General features: G+C 36.4%; 1 pseudogene; it reads right to left on the reverse strand.

The window, feature by feature from the left end:
* Positions 1-1539: 1539 nt before the first annotated feature.
* On the reverse strand, positions 1540-5802 carry LOC142635378 (uncharacterized; annotated as a pseudogene).
* Positions 5803-10390: the final 4588 nt, after the last annotated feature.

Below are 10390 nucleotides of genomic sequence, written 5' to 3' on the forward strand. Positions count from 1 at the left end.
ATTGTCATGATCTATTGGTTAATTTAAAAAATCTACTTGTTATCCTATCTTTTCTTAATAAAAAAAATAAAAATGGATTTGCATCTTTATTAGATGTAGATCTGAATTTTTCTCAAATAAAAACGAATCTGCATCTTCATTAGATGTAGATATAAGTTTTTTTTCAAATTAAAAATGGATCTGCATCTTCCTTAAATGCTAATCTGAATTTTTCTCAAATAAAAAATGATCTGCATCTTCCTTAAATGCAGATCTGAATTTTTCTCAAATCAAAAACTGATTTGTATCTTCATTAGATGCAAATCTGAATTTTTCTTAATCTAAAAACGAATTTGCATCTTCATTAGATGCAAATCTGAATTTCTTTTAACAAAAAACTGATTTGTATCTTCCTTAGAAACAAATCTGAATTTTTCTTATATGAAAAACTGATCTATGTTTTCTTTAGATGTAGATCTAATTTTTTTAACATAGTAGATTTTGAAATAAAAAAGGATCATGAATGGTTTTGTTTGTTTGTTTAGTGCATGTAGCGTGAATTTATTTCATGGATAAAGTCCTCTTCTCAAAAAATCTTTTCCATATTTTTGACACATACAAAAACAGATCTGATTTTTTCAATATACAAATCTGATTTTTTACTATCACAAAAACAGATCTGATTTTTCATTCACCATTAACCATTTTTAGTTCTTAAAAATAGATCTGATCTTAAAAAAAAAAAAAAGACTTTGTTTAATTTAATAAACACAGATCTGAATTTTTCTCTCCAAAAACTATTTTTCTTACATATACAAAAACAGATCTGATTTTTCTAAACCCAATTCTATTTTTTATACACATCACAGTATAGATCTCAATTTTTATAACAAAGAAGAGGATGCATTCATAAATAAATGTAGGTGATTTAGTTTTGTTCATATGTACATGTCATTCATATCATGCATAAAATGGGTACATTGGTCACGAGAGTTTAGAAGACTAAACTCTCTTTGGGCAGAATGGTTGCCTAACACCTTCCGATTCTGTAACTTAGCCTTCATATTTAGTGTTTTTGGATAGGTAGACCTAGTGATATGAACTTCACCAAAAATTGTGATGAAACCCGATAACAATGATGGTTTGGAACCCCAAGATTGTTAGACAAGATTTGTTGAGCCTTGACCTATCATCTAATCAGATGAAACACCAAGACTACGTTGGATTGAAAATGCCACACCAAGAATTCCTAAGAAACTCTCAAGAATCAAGGTGATAAGTTTGGTTGTTTGAACGCCACAAGATTAACTTGATAAGTTCAAGAGTTCTTTTAAGAACCAAGAGGAACACAAGACCTCACAAGGAGAATAGTTTTTTCTGAAAACCAAAATTGATTTTTAAAATTCGTACTACCCATCTATATACCTGGAACAACCCTCCAAGAATAGGCAAGTCATAATTACAGCTTTGAAAACAACACAAAAATTAAGCAAAACAAGTTCCCACGTTTTTTTGGATTCTTGAACTTTTAAAGGCAGTCAAACAAGCTAAATGACTAGATTAATTTGCCTCTACAAGTGCTTTGATGACATGGACTAAGCCTTGATTATTATCTGAGCCCACCTTGGTCTTTTCAGAATCAGCCCAATTCTCTTGGACTAGCCCATTTAGTGCTTCCTTGAAACGTTTAGCTCTAAGTCTTGTAATTGGACCACTAGGAAGTGACAAAGGGTCATGTGCAAATTCAACTCCATTTCCATGTGTATGATCAGCATGACCAGCTCCTTGATTTGCATCATTCTCCCCCTCTTGAGAAGGATTTGTCCTCAAATCATCACCTACATCAAAAGGAGACAAATCAGCAACATTAAAGCTTGCACTAACACCATACTCACCTGGTAAGTCAAGCTTGTAGGCATTATCATTGATGCGCTCCACTACTTGAAATGGTCCATCACCCCGTGGTAGGAGTTTTGAACGCCGTTTTTCTGGAAAACGATCCTTCCTAAAGTGCAACCAAACCCAATCTCCTGGTTCAAACACTACCTTCTTGCGTCCCTTGTTGGCTTGATGGACATATTGTTGAGTCCTCCTTTCGATGTTCAGCTGTGCCTTTTCATGAATCATCTTTACAAATTCTGCTTTCTTTTTGCCATCTAAGTTCACACGTTCACGCAAAGGTAGAGAAGTTAAATCCAAAGGTGACAATGGGTTAAAACCATAAACAATTTCAAATGGTGAAAACTTAGATGCAGAATGTATACTTCTATTGTAAGCAAATTCAACATGTGGCAAACAATCTTCCCATGTTTTCAAGTTCTTTTTAAAGATAGCACACAACAAAGAAGACAAAGTTCTATTTACTACTTCAGTTTGACCATCCGTTTGTGGGTGACAAGTAGTAGAAAACAACAACTTGGTTCCCAACTTTCCCCACAAAGTCTTCCAAAAGTAACTCAAAAACTTTGCATCCCTATCAGAAACGATGGTCCTAGGCATACCATGTATCCTAACAATTTCTTTGAAAAATAAATCAGCTATATGTGATGCATCATCAGTTTTATGACATGCAATGAAGTGTGCCATCTTGGAAAATCTATCTACCACCACAAAAACTAAATCTCTCCCCCTCTTAGTCCTAGGTAAACCTAAAACAAAATCCATAGAAATATCAGTCCAAGGTTCACTAGGTATTGACAAAGGGGTGTACAAACCATGGGGTTTCAACTTAGACTTACCCTGTTTACACGTGATACACTTCTCATAGATTCTTTCCACATCTCGTTTCATATGAGGCCAAAAAAAATGATCATGCAAAATTCCTAAAGTCTTAGCTACACCAAAATGACCCATCAAACCACCACCATGAGCTTCTCTCACAAGCAATTCACGCAAAGAACACCTAGGCACACACAGTTTATTCTCTCAAAACAAAAATCCATCATGCCTATAAAACTTACCAAATGCCACTTTTTCACATGCATTGAGCACATCACCAAAATCAGAATCTTGTGCATACAAATCCTTAATGTATTCAAAGCCAAGCATTTTTGTATCTAAAATAGAAAGTAAAGCATACCTTCGGGACAATGCATCAGCCACCACATTTTCCTTACCTTGCTTGTATCTGATCACATAAGGAAACGTTTCAATGAATTCCACCCACTTGGCATGGCGTTTGTTCAACCTTTGCTGCCCTTTCAAATGCTTCAAAGATTCATGATCTGTGTGAATCACAAATTTCTTTGGCCATAGGTAGTGTTGCCAATTTTCCAAAGCCCTTACCAAGGCATACATCTCCTTATCAAAAGTGGGGGTAATTTAGGGCTGCCCCACACAACTTTTCACTAAAATAAGCAATTGGACGGCCTTCTTGCATCAAAACAGCTCCAATACTTATTCTTGAAGCATCACACTCAATTTCAAAAGTTTTAGCAAAGTTAGGTAAAACAAGCAAAGGTGCATTAGTTAACTTTTCTTTGATCTGATTAAATGCCTTTTCTTGTTCTTTCCCCCACTTAAACGACACATTTTTCTTGATGACTTCAGTAAGAGGGGCGGCTAAGCTACTAAAATCATGCACAAACTGTCTATAGAAACTAGCTGAGCCGTGGAAACTCCTCACTTGGCTGATTGTTGTAGGCGTTGGCCACTCTTGGATTGCCTTCACCTTTTCCTCGTCCACCTCAATTCCTCTTTTACTAACAATAAAACCAAGAAACACAAGCTTATCCATACAAAAGGTGCACTTTTTGAGGTTAGCAAACAATCTTTCTTTCCTTAGAATTTCCAAAACAGATTTCAAATGCATTACATGTTCTTCCAAATTTTTGCTATAAATTAGGATATCATCAAAATACACAACTACAAATCTACCAATAAATGCATGCAGAACATGGTTCATCAAACGCATAAAAGTGCTTGGAGCATTAGTTAAGCCGAAAGGCATCACTAATCACTCATACAAACCATATTTAGTCTTAAAAGCAGTTTTCTATTCATTACCTTCCTTCATCCTAATCTGATGGTAACCACTCTTAAGATCAATTTTTGTAAAGACACAAGAACCATGTAATTCATCTAGCATATCATCTAATCTAGGAATGGGATGACGATATTTTACCGCTATGTTGTTGATGGCTCGGCAGTCAACACACATCCTCCATGTTCCATCCTTCTTAGGAACTAATAACACCGGGACCGCACAAGGACTCATGCTTTCATGAACGTATCCCTTCTCCAATAATTCACCTACTTGTCTCTGAAGTTCCTTGGTCTCCTCGGGATTACTCCTATAAGCAGGTCGATTTGGAATTGATGCACCAGGTATGAAATCAATTTGATGTTCAATCCCTCGAATTGGAGGTAAACCATGAGGTACCTCTTTAGGAAGGACATCTTCAAACTCTTGCAAAAGAGAAACAACATTGCTCGGCAAAGTTCCGACAAAATCATTAGTACATAAAAGAGCTTCCTTGTACAGGAGTACAACAAGGGGCTGGTGTGAAAATAATGCTCTCTTGATCTCACTTTTTTTTGCAATGTAATTGAATTTTTCCTCTCCTGCTCTCATTATGGCCGAAATCATCTCTCTTTCTTTTTCACTCTGATCAATGTTTTTCTCTCCTTCTTTTTTTTAAACTCTTTTTTTTCAAAATCAGCCTTCCTTTCTTTTTCCTTTTTTTTTTTTTTTTTTTTTTTCATTTGATCTTTGTAACTTTAATTGGTCCTCCCTGACCTGTTTTGGAGTTAATGGCACAAGAGTAATGGGTTGCCCTTTAAGAGTGAAAGAATACTTATTTGTGAATCCATCATGCTTAACCTTCCGATCATACTGCCATGGTCTTCCCAACAATAAATGGCAGGCATGCATGGGAACCACATCACATAGCACCTTATCCTCATATTTGCCAATGGATAATGCCACCAACACTTGTCTTGTCACCTTGATTTTGCCACATTCATTCAGCCACTGAAGCTGGTAAGGTTGAGGATGTTTCAAGGTAGTTAAGGCCAAATTTTCCACCAAATAAGTGCTGGCTACGTTTGTGCAGCTCCCTCCATCGATAATGACACTGCAAACTTTGTTATTTACAAAGCACCGAGTATGAAACAAGTTCTCCCTTTGGTTACTTTCTTCCTCCTTAACCCGCACATTGAGGACTCGCCTTGTTACTAATAAATCTCCAGCCACAGCATTTTGCTCATCATCGGCATCCTCCAAAGATGGCATGTCAACATTTTCTACTTCTTCCTCATTCTCCGACTATTCTCCGATTCAAGCTCGCCTTGAGCATTTATCACCATCACCCTTTTGTTTACACACTGGCTGGCTATGTGTCTCCGCCCCTGACATTTAAAACACTTAATATCACGGGTTTTAGAACTCGAAGCCTCGGTGTTACCTAAAGTAGTGGCGGTCTTTGAGTTGGCACTCTTAGATGGTTCAAATTTTGGCTTATTTTGTAGCTGCTCGTCCCTTTTTGGAGCTGTCTTCCACTGATTGGTCATAGGTTGTCCCCTTCTAGCCAATCCCTTCCATTTGAATTGCTCCTCCACCTTTATGGCTTGATGCACCATATCTGTTAATTCAACCTAGTGCTGCATCTCAACTATATCCGCAATCTCACGATTTAAACCGTGCAAGAACCTAGCCATTGTGGCTTCCCGGTCCTCTTCTACGTTAGCCCAGATCATAGCTACCTCCATCTCCTTGTAATACTCATCCACACTTTTGGAACCTTGAGTTAACCTTTGCAACTTTTGATACAATCCCCTATAATAGTGATTGGGTACAAAACGCTTCCTTATAAGCATTTTCATCTCCTCCCAAGTGTTCACGGGTGGCTCTCTATTCCTCCTCCTATTAATCAATAATTGATCCCACCACACAATGGCATAATCGGTAAATTTAATTGCAGCCAACTTAACCTTCTTTATCTCCGAATAGTTGTGACAATCAAACACCATCTCCATTTTAGATTCCCACTCCAAATAAACTTCAGGATCATTTTTGCCTTGAAAATATGGGATTTTAATCTTTATGTTTCCTAAATCATTATCCCCTCTAGGCCAACTCATCCTAGCTTCTCTATTCCTATACCCACGCTCAAACCTGCCTTGGTTCACATATGGCTCATCAACCTCCTCCGACTCTGCCTATTCCTCAACATTCTGCCATGGAACACGCCCACCTTGCTGCCTGTTGTGGATGTCATGTTGCTGGCCTCTAGGAGTTCCCGCTTCTACCCTATCCAATCTCTCATGAATAGGTTCAATTTCAGGCCTCAACATACGCCTCATCTCCCCTAGCAGTGCTTGCATTTGGAGGTTCTGATGTTGTCGAAGTTCTTCGGTTGTGTCTTCTTCTTGATTGTTGGCCATGTTTAAAAATCTGCAAAACAAGGTTAGAATCCTCACAGGCCCTCCCTCACGTGTTTCACTCAAGAATTGATACACTCGCACTCGTGTTTTCACTCTAAACGGCTTTTACCCTCTTATGGTCACACACACTCTTGCCTTTTTTCACTCTTTTGTGTCTTCTTTAGTTCTTAATCGAACTTCAAGAAACTAATTCAAAATAATCCAGCAGTAATTTAGAATGATAAACAACCAAAACTCATCAAAAGGTCAAGAATTTGAATAAGGCGAGGAACAAGATTGAGAAAAATTTTTTTTTTCTTCTTTTTTTTTTGTTTTTTTTTTTTGAGTAAGGATCAGGAAATAGAATGAAAATAAGAGATAGGCAAACTTATCTTAGAACCAAAGCTCTGATACCAAATGATATGAATTTCACCAACAATTGTGATGAAACCCGATAACAATGATGGTTTGGAACCCCAAGATCGTTAGACAAGATTTGTTGAGCCTTGACCCGCCATCTAATCAGATGAAACACCAAGACTACGTTGGATTGAAAATGCCACACCAAGAATTCTTAAGAAACTCTCAAGAATCAAGGTGATAAGTTTGGTTGTTTGAACGCCACAAGATTAACTTGATAAGTTCAAGAGTTCTTTTAAGAACCAAGAGGAACACAAGACCTCACAAGGAGAATAGTTTTTTCTAAAAACCAAAATTGATTTTTAAAATTCGTACTACCCATCTATATACCTGGAACAACCCTCCAAGAATAGGCAAGTCATAATTACAGTTTTGAAAACAGCACAAAAATTAAGCAAAACAAGTTCCCATGTTTTTTGGATTCTTGGACTTTTAAAGGCAATCAAACAAGCCAAATGACTAGATTAATTTGCCTCTTCTAGTGCTTTGATGACATGGACTAAGCCTTGATTATTATCTGAGCCCACCTTGGTCTTTTCAGAATCAGCCCAATTCTCTTGGACTAGCCCATTTAGTGCTTCCTTGAAACATTTAGCTCTAAGTCTTGTAATTGGGCCACTAGGAAGTGACAAAGGGTCATGTGCAAATTCAACTCCATTTCCACGTGTATGATCAGCATGACCAGCTCCTTGATTTGCATCACCTAGGATTTATCTTTGTTTTTATTTTGGGTAGACTGTAATTAGGATAAAAAGCCATATAATTATTTGGTAGTTTGTAACTAGGATCCAAAGCCATGTAATTTTCAATTTATCAAACATGTATTCTTTTTATTCAATCAATGGGAACATAACAATTCAGTTATGTGTTTTGTATTTAAATTTTTCTTATTTTTTTTGTATAAAAAATAAGTGGCGACTCCACACCACTTGTCTAAAAAGAGAGGTGCCTTGGAAAAACAATTAAATCTCTTTTTTGAGAGCACCTAATTTCCCAGTCTCTCACAGATAGAATGGAAGTTTACAATAGATTTTCTCCCTAAAATCTAAAGATACCTCTTGTAGAACTTACTCACACGACCACGTGCACTTCTGAATCCACAGACTCTTCTATTTGAATTTGTCACACACAGACACCCACGATTGTAACTTTGAGATCCCACTTAAAGCTTTATCTTGTGAAGGTAGCAACTTCTACAACACCAAATCTTGAGTTTCTTCAAGGAATATTACCGGTAGAAGATTTCAGAGAGCTTTGGGTACAAAAACCAAGATTTACAGTAGGAGGCACAAGAAGCACTCTTCTCTCTCTAAAAACCCCATCTAGGGTTAGATTATAATGTCCTTTAAATATTGCAACAAGTAGATCACAATTTGGGCTTCAAACGAACAAGTTTGGGCTAATGGGTCGAACTTAAAATTCTGCAGAACCACATTTTGATTAGTCGAACCTGTTCTCTTAATCAATCGAAGTTGGCATGTTTCAAATTCTTGAACCTGCAGTATATTTTTCTTGTATTCTGACTTGTAACACTTTCAGTATTGTCTAATCATACCTATAGAATCTAAAATCTATATCTAGACAAGTTTGTATTCACGGTTTGCCAATTGGTCTAAACTTTTAGAACCTAACACATATTATGGGTTAATGAAAATGGATGGCATAGGTAATATGAAAAAATAATAGAACATGAATGGCCAAATTGAAAACAAACTTGAACTTAAAAGGCCAAGAGTGTACTTTAGTCTTAAGTTTTGTTGTAGTTTACTTTTTGTTTTAGACTAATTAATAGCATCTAGTATAACTAACACTCTATTTGTTTTTAATTAAAATATACCTCCAAAATTGATGACACAACCACCGAAGTTGTTAGTGTTGCAAGGTCTAGCGGCTTCAGCCACCAGACTGCCAATAATTGTCACCAAAAAGATGTCTCTAGAGACTGGACCTCTGACAACCAGTCGTCTAAATGACAGCTCTGGTCATTGGAAGGACAGCTTCAGTTGCTAGAATGATGTCTTTGTTGATCGAACCGTCAACATTGGTTGTCAGAGTGACGGCTTTGGTCATTAGAATGGGTGCTTCGGTCGTCGAAACAACATCTCTAGTGATTGGACCACTGGTTGTTGGAATACTGGCTTTGGTTACTTGGCCACCTTTAAAATGACGTCTCTGGCCACCAAACAGTGGGCTAAATGTCATCTCTAGCGACCGGAAAATTGGCACTAGTCTTTGGAACAATGGCTTTGGTTACCGAAAGGGCAGCTTTGACTGCCGAAACGACTTCTCCAATGACCAGACCACTAGCATTAGTCGTCGAAACGATGACTCAAACCACTGAAATTTCGGCGATCATTGCCAATACTATTCACCAAAATGGTGGCTCCAGCCACCAGGCCATTGACACCAGCTACCTAGACCATTGAACCGGCGACCTAGCCACTAAATGTGGAGAGGGGGAGCCACTATGTGTTTTTTTTCAAATATTTACCTTTAAAAGGTAAAACATTTTACAACTTTTATAAATGATTTTACGGTCAATGGAAAATATTTTACAATTTTGACCATATTTTACATGCAAATGATCGCTTGAAAATGGGAAAACATTTTCCTAAAAATATTTTGTTTCAAAACAAACAGAATGTATAGACCTAATGTCATTAATTGGACCCAACAATAGCAAATGTATCTGGCAGCAAGATATGATAAACATGTGGACAAGTTCGTTTTGCATAGTATTTGGTAGGATAAGAGGAGTTCAGCATCATTAAGGCACACCTAGGTCATGTTTGATGACTATTTTCGTTTTCTTGTTTTTAAGGAAAAAAGAAAAAAGAAATTGTTTTAAAAATGAAAAACATGTTTGGTTAGTTGAAAAGAAAAAAAAAAAAACAATTTTCAAAAACAAAATTTAGGAAACTTGTCTACTAATTGTTTTTGAAAAAGTCGAATTATGTTTTGTTTGGTTAATTAAAAACATTTTGTCTATTCAATGTAATTCAAAAATATGTTTGCTTCAAAGTATTTAAAATCAATACACTTGGTGGAATTATAAAATCAAATGCTTTGTATATAACATTCAAGCTTGAATCTATAATCATTCAAGACTAGAATTATATTAATGAAAGTTTCAATCTATTCTAAGAAAAATAGTCATTTAAATGTTATAAAAGACAATCAATGACTAAACTTTATAATGTGGTTCAATGATGCCTATTATTTGCCAACATCAATCCTGCGATCTTATCCCTATAAGTTGCCATAGCTTTAGCAGCTTGATCAGTTAAGTCAACAGTGTGCGATGGCTCACTTGAATTATTACTACCTTCATCGTCAACAATAAGGTCATCAATATTGAATTGAGTAAACAAATAATCATTTCTTGTTGCCATTTGAATGAAGTTATGAATTGTGCAACAAGCTCCATCACATTCCCTTGTTGACATGGTTTATAACAAGGCATCATTTTTAAGACTGGAAATTGTGCCTTTAAAACGTCAAAACATCTTTAAATTGCATTATGAAGAGAGGAATGTCTATAATTGAAAAGTTGTTTAGCACCTTTAGAATGATCCCCACCTTGGAAGTCCCATAGATGGTATCTCTCAGTATAGTATGGAGGTAGAAA

The sequence above is a fragment of the Castanea sativa genome, chromosome 5 (genome assembly GCF_040712315.1).
Source record: "Castanea sativa cultivar Marrone di Chiusa Pesio chromosome 5, ASM4071231v1".
NCBI lineage: Eukaryota > Viridiplantae > Streptophyta > Magnoliopsida > Fagales > Fagaceae > Castanea > Castanea sativa.